The 16,214-nt window shown below is 34.6% G+C and overlaps 1 pseudogene across 1 annotated transcript in view; it reads right to left on the bottom strand.

Annotated features, from left to right (window-relative positions):
- LOC149804801 (uncharacterized) overlaps positions 1–16,214 on the bottom strand; it is a 155,308-nt pseudogene that overhangs the window by 53,834 nt on the left and 85,260 nt on the right. Inside the window, exons 12-17 of the transcript XR_016416698.1 lie at positions 14,320–14,494; positions 13,624–13,740; positions 12,305–12,394; positions 9,553–9,745; positions 8,869–8,955; positions 6,202–6,249 (exon numbers count right to left, since the gene is read on the bottom strand). The product of XR_016416698.1 is annotated as an uncharacterized LOC149804801 (transcript). The remainder of the gene's footprint in view (positions 1–6,201; positions 6,250–8,868; positions 8,956–9,552; positions 9,746–12,304; positions 12,395–13,623; positions 13,741–14,319; positions 14,495–16,214) is intronic.

Genomic DNA, 16,214 nt, shown 5'->3' with positions numbered 1-16,214 from the left:
CATTTTTAAAAAATTCTATAATCAACAGTTTGATTATGCAGATGCTTTGCACGAAAATATATGTGCAGTTTAAAGCACCTGAGTTACTTCTGTAAAGTTAGTCTGGTTGCCAAATTCCTCTAATTTTAATATGAAACCCAGATCCAAATCAAACACAAATGAGCCAATTATCCGGATTTTATGGCAACAATCATTTTTCCATAGTTTTTGCTTTATTCCACATATATTTTAAGGTCATTTTCATGAGACTTAAGGCAAAATCGTAAGGGTTGACAGGTCTCATAAGGTCTAACCAAAAAATGTAGGGACATCCAGGGTGCTATTTGGGGGATTAAATGGTAACACAGAAGGGGGAGGCACAGACCAAAAATGAAATCCCAACAACTGGTGTTCAAAGCCTGGTGATCATCACCAGATGAAGACTGGTCCAGTGATGATGATCTTATGAATGAGCCCACATCATTTTTATCCAAACAAGATAGCTGCTTATCCCCCTCAAGAAGGCATAATTTGTTAAAATCAGCTACCACAACACTGACCTTAAGGGGGCACAGCTCATCCCTAAATGGAAGATGTGACTAGCTCACATGTGGTTTGCCTGCCTTTGGAGGGACCATGAATCAGTCCCTCACTGGCACTGACATAACTGTAATAAGTGCCAGAGATTCTTGCCCGTAGGTAATCTCCAAACCCTGGTGGTCACAGAACATTCTTGTGCCACAGGGGCAATAGTCTTCAATGGAAGCAATCCAGATAAGTCTGGGGAACAGAGGTTATCATCCATTAAAGATAACGAGGAAGTGTGGTCACTCTCTCTCCCTCTGTATGTACAGTGACTTTCAACCAAGTCCCTCACCTGGTCAGAGAAAAGACAATAAATTGGACATCGATCCCATTCATGAACACATTGTGCATGCATAACAGGTGGGATGAGTGTCCCTCAGGCCTTCATGTGCCCACAACTGCCCACCCCTTGCAACATTAAAAACTCTGAAAGATAAAAATATACACAAACAAAAAATCTGGACGCAAATAAAGGCCAGAAAATACTTTGCCTAGCACTGGAACAATTAAGTGGAATACAATTTAATGAAGCACCAATTTAAAAACAAAGTGCAAATAACTACAGATAACACCAATTAAAGCAACAACTGCAGCAATAATCACTTAATCAATACCAAAAACAGGTGAAATGCCAGACGTATATACTTAAAACCAAACACATGAGCAGATTTTGATGGCCATTAATGCATGTGTGACGCATACAACATCCAATGAAAAGAAGAATGGTATTCCAAATGTTTACTCTAACTAAAAGTCAGTCTGGAATCATGTTCTTTTAATTTCTAGTCCTGCTATAATAACTGGAGAGGAAAATTAGATATACGGGGAATAGAGCATTACTGCTATTAAAATATATTTCTAGAAAAGCATAACAATTAAAAAGTTTCTTTAGGATTTGATATTTTGCTCATATTTTCGCTTCATTGATTGAAGTCCCTTTTCTTCCATTGCATCCACAATGCACAGATATTCAAAAAGAGCTGAGTTATCTCACTTTAAACATACATCAACAATACTGATGATCTCACTTTACAAAGTTGTACAATGTCTAGTTACAATGAATATAAAATCCAAACTACATATTACCCAATTTCTGCTAACTATCTGTGAAGCTATTACTTATTTTTCAAAAAAATATGGAATAATCTTTCTCAGTACATGAGTAAGAGTGTCTGGTTTTTGGCAATTTACAACACAGAAAACTAAATAAGCTATTTAGTGCTGAAGCAACTGGAGTAAAGTGCCATGCCCAATGACAGTGTGGTAGACGAGCTGGAACAGATCTGATGGAAGGGTTGGAACCCATACCACTTCAGTCACGTGTCTGGCACACTAACCAGAAAAAGCCATTAGTCCATCTTTATTTTGATATAATAACTGTTTCCATTACGCAGGAAGATGAAGGCCACTAGGTAAAGTCCTCAAGATGTACAGCTGGTTGTATTTATATATCTTTTCAATTTAGATTCTTCAATGGATTACTGCATTTAGACTAAATTGGAAGGAAAAAAAACAGCAAAGCATTTCAATGTCTCAAACAAAACCAAAAATATAATTTTCAAAGCGATTTTCCTCTGCTGATGCACAGTGATAGATAATCAGTTGGCACAGTGATAGACACATTGTACTATCAGTTGGCACAGTGATAGATACATTATACAATCAGTTGGGAAAGAGATACATTGTACAATCAGTAGGCACAGTGATAGAGACAATGTACAATCAGTAAACACAGTGATATATGCAATGTACAATCAGTAGACACAGTGATATATACATTGTACAATCAGTAGGCACAGTGATAGAGACAATGTACAATCAGTAGGCACAGTGATATATACAATGTACAATCAATACGCACAGTGATAGATAATGTACAATCGGTAGGCACAGTGATAGATACATTGTATAATCAGTAGGCACAGTAATAGATGCATTGTACAATCAGTAGGCAGTGTAAATAGCAATCATGCTAAAAAGGAAAACTGCCAGAAGTCAATAACCATTTTGACAAGCTGTTTCATGACCTATTATGTAGGTGAAGCAGGACTACAATGTGTATCTTCAATCTACAAGTCAATATCAGGCTTTTAGGCCAAGGGAGAAAACTACTATATGATGCTGCTGATACCTTGATCAATGCTGATCTCCATTTGCAGCACAATATCTACTAGATTAAATTGACACCATCAGTACCCCATCCTGGTATTACATAAGATATCTACAGGATCACACTGATACCATCAGTATCCAACATCACAGCAGATATCCACAGCATTACACTGATACCATCAGTATCTGGCATCACATAAGATATCTACAGGATTACAGTGATACCATCAGTATCTGGCATCACATAAGATATATACAGAATTACACTGATACCATCAGTTTCTGGCATCACAGCAAATATCTACAGGATCACATTGATACCATCAGTATCTGGCATCACAGCAAATATCTACAGGATTACACTGATACCATCAGTATCTGGCATCACAGCAAATATCTACAGGATTACACTGATACCATCAGTATCTGGCATCACATAAGATATATACAGAATTACACTGATACCATCAGTTTCTGGCATCACAGCAAATATCTACAGGATCACATTGATACCATCAGTATCTGGCATCACAGCAAATATCTACAGGATCACACTGATACCATCAGTATCTGGCATCACAGCAAATATCTACAGGATTACACTGATACCATCAGTATCTGGCATCACAGCAGATATCTACAGGATCACATTGATACCATCTGCATCTGGCATCACAGCAGATATTTACAAGCTCACATTAATACCATCAGTATCTGGCATCACAGCAGATATCTACAGGATCACATTGATACCATCAGTATCTGGCATCACAGCAGATATCTGCAAGATCACATTGATACCATCAGTATCTGGCATCACAGCAGATATCTACAGGATCACATTGATACCATCAGTATCTGGCATCACAGCAGATATCTACAAGATCACATTGATACCAGCCATATCTGGCATCACTGCAGATATCTACAGGATCACACTGATCCCATCAGTATCCAACATCACAGCAGATATCTACAAGATCACATTGATAACATCAGTATCTGGCATCACAGCAGATATATAAGGATCACATTGATACCATCTGTATCTGGCATCACAGCAGATATCTACAGGATCACACTGATCTGATCAGTATCCAACATCACAGCAGATATCTACAGGATCACACTGATACCATCCGTATCTGGCATCACAGCAGATATCTACAGGATCACATTGATACCATCAGTATCTGGCATCACAGCAGATATCTAAGGATCATTTTGATAACATCAGTATCTGGCATCACAGCAGATATCTACAAGATCATATTAATACCATCAGTATCCAACATTACATCAGATATATACAGAATCACATTGATACCATCAGTATCTGGCATCACATCAGATATCTACAGGATCACAATGATACCATCAGTATCTGGCATCACATCAGATATCTACAGGATCACACTGATACCATCAGTATCTGGCATCACAGCAGATATCTAAAGGATCACTCTGATACCATCAATATCTGGCATCACATCAGATATCTACAAGATCACACTGACCCATTAGTACTGGGCATCAAATAAGATATCTACAGGATCACATTGATACTGTCAGTATTTGGCATCAAATATGATATCTACAGGATCACACTGATACTGTCACTATCTGGCATCACAGCAGATATCTACAAGATCACATTAATACCATCAGTATCCAACATTACATCAGATATATACAGGATCACATTGATACCATCAGTATCTGGCATCACATCAGATATCTACAGGATCGCATTGATACCATCAGTATCTGGCATCATATCAGATATCTACAGGATCGCATTGATACCACCAGTATCTGGCATCACAGCAGATATCTAAAGGATCACTTTGATACCATCAATATCTGGCATCACAGCAGATATCTACAAGATCACACTGATCCCATTAGTATCAGGCATCAAATAAGATCTACAGGATCACATTGATACTGTCAGTATCTGGCATCAAAGCAGATATCTAAAGGATCACATTGATACCATCAGTATCTGGCATCAAAGCAGATATCTACAATATCACATTAATACCATCAGTATCTGGCATCACAGCAGTAACTCATCATCTGCGGCTTTGTTGGTCCCTTGACATTTATTTTCTCTATGGTCCCTTAACATATGTTTTTTCTATTTCACTTAAATTTTCATGAAAGGATGCCAAGATCCAAGTTCTGTGCAGTACTAGTATAAAAATTACTCCTCTCTGCAAGAATCACTTGCACCAACTTCATTCGAGTCCTAAATAACTATTGCAGACACAACTTCCATATAAAAGCACAAAAACTTAAAAGAAAAAGAAGTAGAGAGTAGAATGAATGTTAATTATACTAGAGTGTGGTGTTCATTAGTCCTCTAAGATGGAATTATAAGGGCATATTAGAGATTAGTGACCAACAGGTCTCAATGAGATTAGTCAAGGTATGTGTCTCGACAAATTTACTGTGCAGAAACCATAATTTTCATATCAGACTAACAATGACTGACTTTTTACTCCAAAATATAAAAGTTGGTCAAGAAACTTACTCTAGAACAAAAGTCACTGTGCCAAACCAGATTTCACAATGTCCTTCACACTTAATAATTTGTCCACAAAATTAATAGGCCTCAGTGCAAACTCTTCACAAACTTCAGTCAAGGTTTCTTTCTTACCTAAAGGACAAGTCATCCATAAACTTTGGTACATGCAGTCAAGAACTGGCCTTTGACCTTTTGACAAAAAACAACAAGCTTCTACCTTAGTCCAAATGCAAATCAACTACCAAGTTTAGTGAAGGTCAATGAAGTGGAATTGATGCTATTGTGCAGAAACCATTTTTCTTATTTCAATCAGTGACCTTGACTGTTTGACCCAAAATCAATAGTTTTCTCTCTTAAACCATCCACAAGGTCTGATCCATGTCTATAGTCTAGAATTAATGTCACTGTGCAAACCACTTTCCTTCTTTCAGCCATAATGACCTTGACCTTTTTATTAAAAGAATTTGATAGGCTTCTCCCTTATCCCATATGCAAACCATCCACAAAGTTTGGTCTAGATGCAAGCTATCTACCATGTATGGTAATGGTAGATGATGGACAACTGAGTTATTATGCAAATAAAACAAATAGAAAACAGATGTACAGACACTGACATCACCGTCATAACAGGACAATCTCTACCTGATGGTAAAATGTACAAAAAGCAGATGACTTTTAAATTTCATCAAAATCAACAATGCCACAGTGTGGTATATACTAACAAGTTATAACGACCATGAAAAAATCTAAATAAAGCCATTGCAAATTAGTAATAAAACTGAGTTAATACATTTCACCAAAGGAATAATAAACCATTTTTATTTGCCACAAATAATGTGGCATATTAAAAGTTTTTAGTAAGGGCAGAATTCCCAAAAATGGTTAAAGGAAATGTCAGACCAAAAAATAAACAAAACACATGCAAGAAAATTAAAAAGGTTAAATCATGCTAGTCCAATTTTGTAAATTAAAACAAGTGAAATGTTGTATATTACCTGGTAAGAACCTTGGATAATATACTCCTTTTGCTGTCTGCATTATGTCTGAATGACATGAAAATAAAATGTAACAATATAACCCATAATGTAACTTCCTCAGAATTTCTGAATTACATAATTCACATTTTACTAATAACATTGCAATAAAATAAAATATACCTGGTCTTCAGCACAAATTTTATCTTTACTATTCAGTGTTCCTTCAAGAACCTGAAAAGGGCAGGGCATTACTTTCCACTAAAGAGAACAGTATGTGAAATTCTTGTTAAAGGGCACTTTAATTATTCAGTGTCAATATACTGGAAAAATTAAAATCCAGCTATTAAACATCATATATATAGCTGCTTTTAAAAAACTTTCCAAATTTTAACTGTCAAAACATAATAGAGAAACCAGTTTACATTTTTCTGTCACAACATAAATAAAACATATACATGTTAGAAAATGGAAAAAATTATTCTGGATGGCACACAGTGACCAAGGTCCTATATCCCAAATTCCCAAATGTGTATGTGGTATACAATGACCAAAATAATGCCAATTAATCAAACTAAAAAGAAACAACCTTCCTATGATCTACCTGCATAAGAAAGGGCAGTGTGCAATTGAAGTCATAAAAAGGAGTGTAGTGTTCATCTGGATTGTGGGGGGAGGGGATATTGTGTAATGTGCCTTTCCTTATGTGCCTAGCTGGGACACTGTTTTCATCTGGATTGTGGGGGGGGGGGTATTGTGTAATGTGACTTTCCGTATATGCCAAGCTGAGACACAGTTTTCATTCTCTTTTGCACATTATTATATTCTGTTGTCCTAAATGTTGCTACTCTATGTGAAAATCAGACTACAGACAGCTTCCAATCCACTATGCCCCATAGAGCACAGTCATTCTCGGAAATATATTTACCTTGCATAATTATAATCCAGCTGAGAATTATCTGATCCTTTCATACATTACAAATTTCAAAAAAACATTGATCTGTGCAGTGTTAAATCCATGCTTTTTATACAGGTGATGGAACGATCTAGTGTGGATGATCAACTGCAGGGGTGTAATGTGAACTTTGTCGCAAGGGAATAAAAATACATATTTTACCTGCCACTACAATTAAAAATGTTAGGTGATGAAACCAGTGACGAAACTCTATGAATCGTATAATTGTCCTGTATGTAGAATAATAATATTTTATCTGTTTATTTATTATATGCCAAAGATTCCAAAAATAATGCAGTCTTAATAGCAGTGGCTTTACCTTAAAAGTTGTTCAATTCATATTTGGACAATACTTAGCACATCAGCTAACATTTGAAAAGAGCATGTGACATAGTCATCGTTATTATTATTATTTGTTGATTTTAAGAAAGTGATTAAATTTCTTCATTTTAAAATTGTTGCAAATGGCAACCATTATTTTAAGATATTCTTTTTGTTTACTTGTGTTCATCACATATTTTAAAAAAATCATTTGAATGTTTTAGTTTTTACTTACATTGTGAATGCATATGCTTAAAGTTCTGTAAAAATAATAATAATAATAAATAATAATAATAATAATAATAATAAATTAAATTGTTCATCATTTTTCTTTAGTTGAAGCCCAAACTTAATGACATTTTAGATACTACCTAAATATGAATTTTAAGAAAATTTAAGCCACTTTGATACAGACAGCAGTGTTGTGGAATGTGGGTATATAAAGAGAAAAGGATTAAAAGTCTATACTCTACATACAGGACATTTTTTTATATTCTGAGAATCCTATCACTGGTTTTATCCCCCTTATTCTAAATATAGCCTTTATAGCAGCATGGACCTTGATGGTTTGTACAGTATTTTTACCTGTGCAAGAGTCTCCTGAAAACAGCATGGATTTAACAAAGCACTCACCAGAGATAACTATACTTTTTCCAAATTACAATGTTTATGCAGATGGAGTAATTATGGTTTGATATTTGTAAACAAAGAAGGGATTCAACAATAAAATTTTCTGGGAGCTTGTACGTTCTATCAACTGAAAGTGAAGTCTATCACTTCAAAAATAAATTTTTTATATATGGGTATCAGAGCCAATCATATTACATTTAAGATAAAACCAATATTAAAGTCAATTCAATTCAGGTGCAATTACACATCTTAGACCCCCCAAAAATAAGTGTATTATTGGTGACCAATCATCCCTGTTTCCCACTGCCAGCACTCCCCTTCCCGATGGTAAAAAAAATTGAACAAAAAAAATCCCAAAATTGATTTGTGCATATAATTGAGACAGTTTTGCCAGTACACTGAAACACTTAGGACATTATAGCATTAGAATATATATATATATATATATATATATATATATATATATATATATATATATATATATACACACACACACACACACACACACACACATATATATATATATACATATATATATATAAAATGGCTTTTTTTAATAAAAATAACCCTACTTACCCAACCTGATTTTAAAACCAGTGCAAAACCAAAAACACACATGGGGGGAGACTTATAAGTATACTGAAGTCTTATCATTAAATACTGAGATCTTTTATTCTAAAGTCTCATTCAACATTTTTTAACATAAACTAGTTTGATTACTCTCAAAAGAGGAACCATTTCAACTGAAGGTCGCCTTTGAGTCAATGGCAATGACTACTTACTGATGCTGTCTTCCTCTGGTGCAGCCTGGTTTTGGAGTTTTCTGTACAAGACTGGACTTCCCATCTTACTGTCATCATCAGAGATGTCTATAGGTTTAAAATACAATCAAAGCACAGAATGAAAGCTGGGTCCTGCTGCATAGGTTTCATGATAAAATTCTGTTATAAAACTAAATGATCAAAGAAGGCAAAGAACAATAAACACAAAAATTCGTACATATCAGCAAAACTTCTGTTTCTTTCTTCCACTGACAGGGTCCAAATATAATCTTGCATATACAAATACACAACATCATGAGACTGATTACATTATACTGGTCAGGTAACACGAAATTCAATAGTTCTTCATATTAAGAATTTAATTTAATCTGTACATCTTGTACAAAATAAACATGTACATAACATTCTACATCAATCTTTACACCGTAACTTCCATGCATCATTTTCTTAAAATTGATTGACATATTATTTACATATAGTCACCAAGATGCAAATTAAAAAAGGTCTATAACAAGGTGCCTTGGTATACTAGAGTTGTGTTAACAAAAGAATATCGTGATGTTTGTCAAAGTTATACAGCTAGTAAAATCAATCCTGTACTAAAATAACTTGGTGCTGTGACTTCCATGCCCAATCCTGTACTAAAATAACTTGGTGCTGGGACTTCCATGCCCAATAATGTACCTCCTGAGGATATGGAATGCCGTTTGCGTATGTAGGGCTTGATATAGTCAGACAAGACCGAGCCCTCACGAGCAGGTGTGCAGGATAGATCAGATGAGCTTGATTGGTGCATGGGAGGTTTTCGTGCAGGACTATTCTGTTGTTTAAGGTTCTCTAACTCGGCAGTCAGTTCATCATTATGGTCCTTTAGATCCTATATGTAGACAAAAAAGGAGACTGAGAAAAGTCTACACTCTGGCATTTTGAAATGTAACCAAAGGAAAGCTGTAAAACCATTTTCTATAAATAAACTAGAACATCCAGCAATGGGTACTTCACAAAGGGATCCACTAACTACTATTCAATCCATTCAGTCTTAAAAAGAGAACTTACCATAAAGATATGAAACAGAAAAACAAGGGCAATAAATCTGTCCAAAATGGAGCTAGCAAGACACATAGATCAATAAAACAAGGTTCACATCAAACTGTGTGAGAATCTTTCAATGGTTCTCTCTTTATACCTGTTAAAAAACAACTTCCCATGTAAAGATCAAATGGATTCACAAGTACCATAACCCTGTCTAAAGAGTGCAGCGACACAACCTCATAAAGCACACATCTATGTCTATTTTGAGACAATGTTCTTAAAAACTCCATTACAAATACTGATAACTTGTGAGCAACATTTCAAGTTTTCATGTGAAGACAAGAATATACTTGACAAGGGACATAACTCTATCCAAAATGGAGCAAACATGACTAACAATCATGTTCACACCAAATTCAGGGCTTGTGTTTTTTGTAAAATGCAGAAGAGCTGTGAACAGCTTTCCTGGTAGTGTTGAGGAGAGCTTTTCACAATCATCGTACATTTATGACATCGTCATTTACACCACATCATCATCTAGTTTGTCTGATTCATGTGTTGTCACAATTATATTCCCAATGTAACAGTGCTATCTAGTTTGTCTGATTCATGTGTTGTCACAATTATATTCCCAATGTAACAGTGCCATCTAGTTTGTCTGATTCATGTGATGTCACAATTATATTCTCAATGTAACAAAGCCATCTAGTTTGTCTGATTCATGTGTTGTCACAATTATATTCCCAATGTAATAGTGCTATCTAGTTTGTCTGATTCATGTGTTGTCACAATTATATTCCCAATGTAACAGTGCTATCTAGTTTGTCTGATTCATGTGTTGTCACAATTATATTCCCAATGTAATAGTGCTATCTAGTTTGTCTGATTCATGTGTTGTCACAATTATATTCCCAATGTAACAGTGCCATCTAGTTTGTCTGATTCATGTGTTGTCACAATTATATTCCCAATGTAACAGTGCTATCTAGTTTGTCTGATTCATGTGTTGTCACAATTATATTCCCAATGTAATAGTGCTATCTAGTTTGTCTGATTCATGTTTTGTCACAATTATATTCCCAATGTAACAGTGCTATCTAGTTTGTCTGATTCATGTGTTGTCACAATTATATTCCCAATGTAATAGTGCTATCTAGTTTGTCTGATTCATGTGTTGTCACAATTATATTCCCAATGTAACAGTGCTATCTAGTTTGTCTGATTCATGTGTTGTCACAATTATATTCCCAATGTAAGTGCTATCTAGTTTGTCTGATTCATGTGTTGTCACAATTATATTCCCAATGTAACAGTGCCATCTAGTTTGTCTGATTCATGTGTTGTCACAATTATATTCCCAATGTAACAGTGCTATCTAGTTTGTCTGATTCATGTGTTGTCACAATTATATTCCCAATGTAATAGTGCTATCTAGTTTGTCTGATTCATGTGTTGTCACAATTATATTCCCAATGTAATAGTGCTATCTAGTTTGTCTGATTCATGTGTTGTCACAATTATATTCCCAATGTAACAGTGCTATCTAGTTTGTCTGATTCATGTATTGTCACAATTATATTTCCAATGTAACAGTGCCATCTAGTTTGTCTGATTCATGTGTTGTCACAATTATATTCCCAATGTAATAGTGCTATCTAGTTTGTCTGATTCATGTGTTGTCACAATTATATTCCCAATGTAACAGTGCCATCTAGTTTGTCTGATTCATGTGTTGTCACAATTACATTCCCAATGTAATAGTGCTATCTAGTTTGTCTGATTCATGTGCTGTCACAATTACATTCCCAATGTAACAGTGCCATCTAGTTTGTCTGATTCATGTGTTGTCACAATTATATTCCCAATGTAACAGTGCTATCTAGTTTGTCTGATTCATGTGTTGTCAGAGTTATATTCCCAATGTAACAATGCCATCTAGTTTGTCTGATTCATGTGTTGTCACAGTTATATTCCCAATGTAACAATGCCATCTATTTTGTCTGATTCACATGGCAATTATTGTCCCACTGTAACAGTGTCATCTATTTTGTAATACAGGTGACATACTGTCCCACTAAGAGTCATCTCGTTTGATACAGGTGACAAAATAATTATGGTCAAAACCTAATCAATGTTCATCTGATAAATGTGAAAAAATTTATTGTCCCACTGTAACAATGTCATATAGTTTGTTTGATACATGCAACAGTTATTTTTCCCCACTGTAACAATGTCACAGAGTTTAATGTGACATAATTATTGACACATTGTTTCACATAATTTTGTGAACAGTTACTGCAAGACTTCTTGCAACTCTGTTAGTCTTATCCCAAAATGTTTATCATGCATTCTATTTAGGCTGGGCTAATGCTGTATTTAAAGCTACTATTTGTACTAGTCTGACCTTATTTTCCTGTTCTAATCGCTCAATTTTCTCCTGGGTAAACTTGTGTTCTGCTGGATTCAGCACTCCTTTGCTTTCATATTCAGCCAGCTGCATGAAAAATTAATAACTTATAGAATTCACCTTGATATTGTAAATATTCAATTGGAAAAACCTTAAGGACGAGTTTAATGTTGTTTTTTCTGAGTTCATCATGGTATAAACTGTCAGTTGCTGACTCACACAGCTTACACAATGCCCCTTTGATGAACTCAGAAAAAACGTTAAACTCTTATAATTGAAATTTTAATTATTTGTTGTTATTTTGTTTGCATCATTAAAAAACAGAAATCTTAATTGAGCGTAGTAATACATGTTTGTGGTTTTTCTGTTACGTAGCTATTTATAGCACTTGGTATGTCAAGCTTGATCGCAATAAGGTCATCATAATACCAATGGAAGCCAAATTTTTTCAATTATTTTTTGTTTGTTTGTTAGAATGTTGTTTTTCTTTAATGCTTACTTCATGTCTGCCTTAACTGGCGGTGTTTATCTTATGCTGTACATGTGACTCTATTTATAGAAGTGGGTATTCTTAGAAAAGTAGTTCTCCTTACAGTTCATACAGAAATGAACACCATTCATTTTGATCACGTGGTAACATTCTGACCAATGGAAATGTTACTTTCCTTTACCAGCTACTGACATTGCAATTATGGATTAATATCCTCTTTTTAAATGAACAGTAAGGTTGGAAAAATTCCCTGAAATATCAATAACATTTCAAAGTATACAAAAAAGGTCTTGCTATTTCCCTCTATTGTATTCATTTAGGAATTACATAAAGCTATTGCAACAAGCTTATAAACACACACACACACACACACACACACATAATGTTAGATATGATTATGTAGTAAAATAATAACGTTACATATAAATGATTACAAACTAAATGACCATGCATGTAAAAACTTGGCTAAAACTAAATGAATTTAAATAACCACACTCTGATATACTGACCCACAGAATCTGATAAACTAAAACCTGACTGGCTTCAATTATGCATAATTAGTGCATGGAGGAAATTAAATCAGCGGCATGTGCCGTATTATCTCATGTCTAAACATTTCTGGACATTATCACATTGATATTCTACATAAAATCTATTTAAACTCATAACCACTACACAAAAATGCCCATGAATACTCTCTACATTTAAAAACCCATCTACACATGAATTCTCACAGACTCTACACACAACCTCTCCACCCACATCTGTACATAATCTTAGCACTTTGAAACAACCTCAAAACACAACTGTAAAACATAACCTCTACCTTTCTGTGTAGATCATCCACTGCCTCCAATTCTCTCTGCAGATGTAGGTTCTGCTTATTGGCCTCCTCCAGTTTATCTGTTGTTACATCCAGGTCTTTGTTCATCTTCTCCAGTTCCTAGCAATGAGAAAAATCTCTCAATTATTTTACCTACACTTTGATGCCAGTAAGCATGGTTTAGATGGTATATGACAAAAAGAAAGAGAAAATCTTCCGTTTCATATACAAATACAAAATATTGTTTGCAGACGGTCATTGCAGTTTTGAAAATAGTTTGGTGAAGACTGTATAATTTTAATAGCTATCACTACTAGCAATGTCAATTCATTATAAACCTGCATTAAAAATTTACAAAGTAAGGATCTCTGAGAAAACAATCAAATCTGGAAACCACTGATCCCCACAGCATTGTTTCTGGTAAATCAAAAAATTATACCTAAACCACCCAACTCCCCCATGGCAAATCATCCATTACACCCTCTAATTCTGAACTTTATGGACAGGACTCAGTAACAATATTCCTCAACTCAATGAACTTCTATAATGAGAGAAATAAACCGTGGCATTTTTTAAAAAAATTCTAAACTTTTTAAACAGATGATATTTAATTATATAATAAAGCAGAAGGGTGTGACATGCAAATCTAATTATGAAGTTTTATGTCTGAGCTAAATAAAGACAATGTCACCATGTCACCTTTTGTGCCTGGACAACTTGTTCTCGTAGCCTTGCTTCCTCCTGTTTCAGCTCCTCCATCTGCATATCAGCGTTTTGTTTCTGCCGTGCTGCTTCCTTGGAGAACATATCACGTTCACCGTCCAGCTCCAACTGAAGATTCTTTATCTGCTCCAGGTACTTCTTCTCTACTGAGCTACAGATGACATGCAAAACATGCAGGTACTTTAAATCAAGTTTTTAATATTAAAAATGGCTACACATAAGAAATCCATCCTTCAAAAATAGTCATGGTGCAACTATTAGTCTATTTCAGACAGCTGGACTGACTCAAGGTACAGAATATAAAAAAAATTGACTTCAGATATTAATTACAAAACTGCAACAAGTAGTGTGGATGGCAAATGATCTGCCTGTTTTATTTAATAGTTGTCTAAGTAAATAACATAATTTTTGGACAGAAACTACTTTACTTCTTTCAGACAGTGTCCTTGGTCTTTGACCTTTTCAACCAAAAAGTGAAAGGCTTCTTTATAATCATAAGTGCTAGCAATCCATAAAGTTTATTATATATTATATTACTAATGTTATTGCATGCAAAACCATTTTTTTCCCCAGTCAGTCATCTTAACCTTTAATAATATGATCCAATATTGATAGAGTTCTTCCTTAACACAAGTGCAACAGCTACAGATTGACCCCAAAAACAACTGGTGTACCTTATCCCAAGTACAAGCCATCCACTAAGTTTGGAAATCAAAGATTATGGACAGCTCAAGTTATTGTGCAACAGGTAACAGTTCGAGGGATGAACATCGTAACGTAATACATGTATGCTCAATCTAATGGTCGGTATATGAAACATGCAAATTACTCTATACAGACACTCTCCATTCATAGGCTCATTCAATACAAGACAATAAAATTATGAAGTCTGGCATATTAAATTCAAAAAGAACTCATCAAAATTTACTTAAAGATATGCACTACAAAATGACAAAACAGAATGAGAGTAAGAGAGATAGTATCACTACCTGGGTCATCAAAGAACCAGCTTTAACAATGTTTAATTCCCAATTTTTACCATTTTAGAACTTACCTGTTAATCAGTACCATACCAGTTTTGTGTTGATGAGCTGCTAACCTCCATGCATACCTTCTTAGTTCTTCATTAAACTAAATGTCCAGTTCAAAATTAAAGTGTACACATCTTTTCAGTGAGCAGATCATATCACTTCACCTAATAAATTTCATGTTTACAAAGGGCAGCTTCAGATTATTGTCTGAGCAATATGCTTACTTTCCAATTTTATTGGATCAATCTATATTTACACTTAAGCTACAATGTTAAACGAAGGTCAAACATAATTTACACAAACTAATAATGTAAACATGATGAGAAACTTGATTTACCTTCAGACTTTTATAGCCACTCTTTGAGACGGAAATATTTGACAGAAGAGCAGTGATACACATGGCCAGAAAATTGGAAATACTAACAATTGTCCATATATATGACAAACTATAACTAAGGCACTGTGCAGTAATATATTGTTTATTCAGCATCAATGCTGGCAAGAGTGACTGCCATCATGACATGAGAAAAAAAATCTGATAATATCAAAGAAGACTTTTATTGCCGATAATAAAACAGTTGGAACATTAAGGTTATTGTAATGTATCAGGTAAATTTACAGTCAAGAGATGTTTCTCTTACTAATATATTAATCTAACTGACACTAAGAAAAGTGAGACTTAAAAAAAACTCCCAACATCATTTCAGAAATCAAAGCATCTAAAATACTGAGGCATATGGTACACAGTGCTTAGACAAACAACTAGGGTAAAACTTTTAATTTAATTTTTATGGGGACAAAAGAGAAAGATCTCCCTGCTTCACAATATTTGCACATTTC

Source organism: Sinohyriopsis cumingii, chromosome 2 (assembly GCF_028554795.1).
Source record: "Sinohyriopsis cumingii isolate HCF-2022 chromosome 2, ASM2855479v2, whole genome shotgun sequence".
Taxonomy (NCBI): Eukaryota; Metazoa; Mollusca; class Bivalvia; order Unionida; family Unionidae; genus Sinohyriopsis; species Sinohyriopsis cumingii.
The sequence above is the reverse complement of the archived record's forward strand: the minus strand, read 5'-3'. Positions and strand labels throughout refer to the sequence as shown.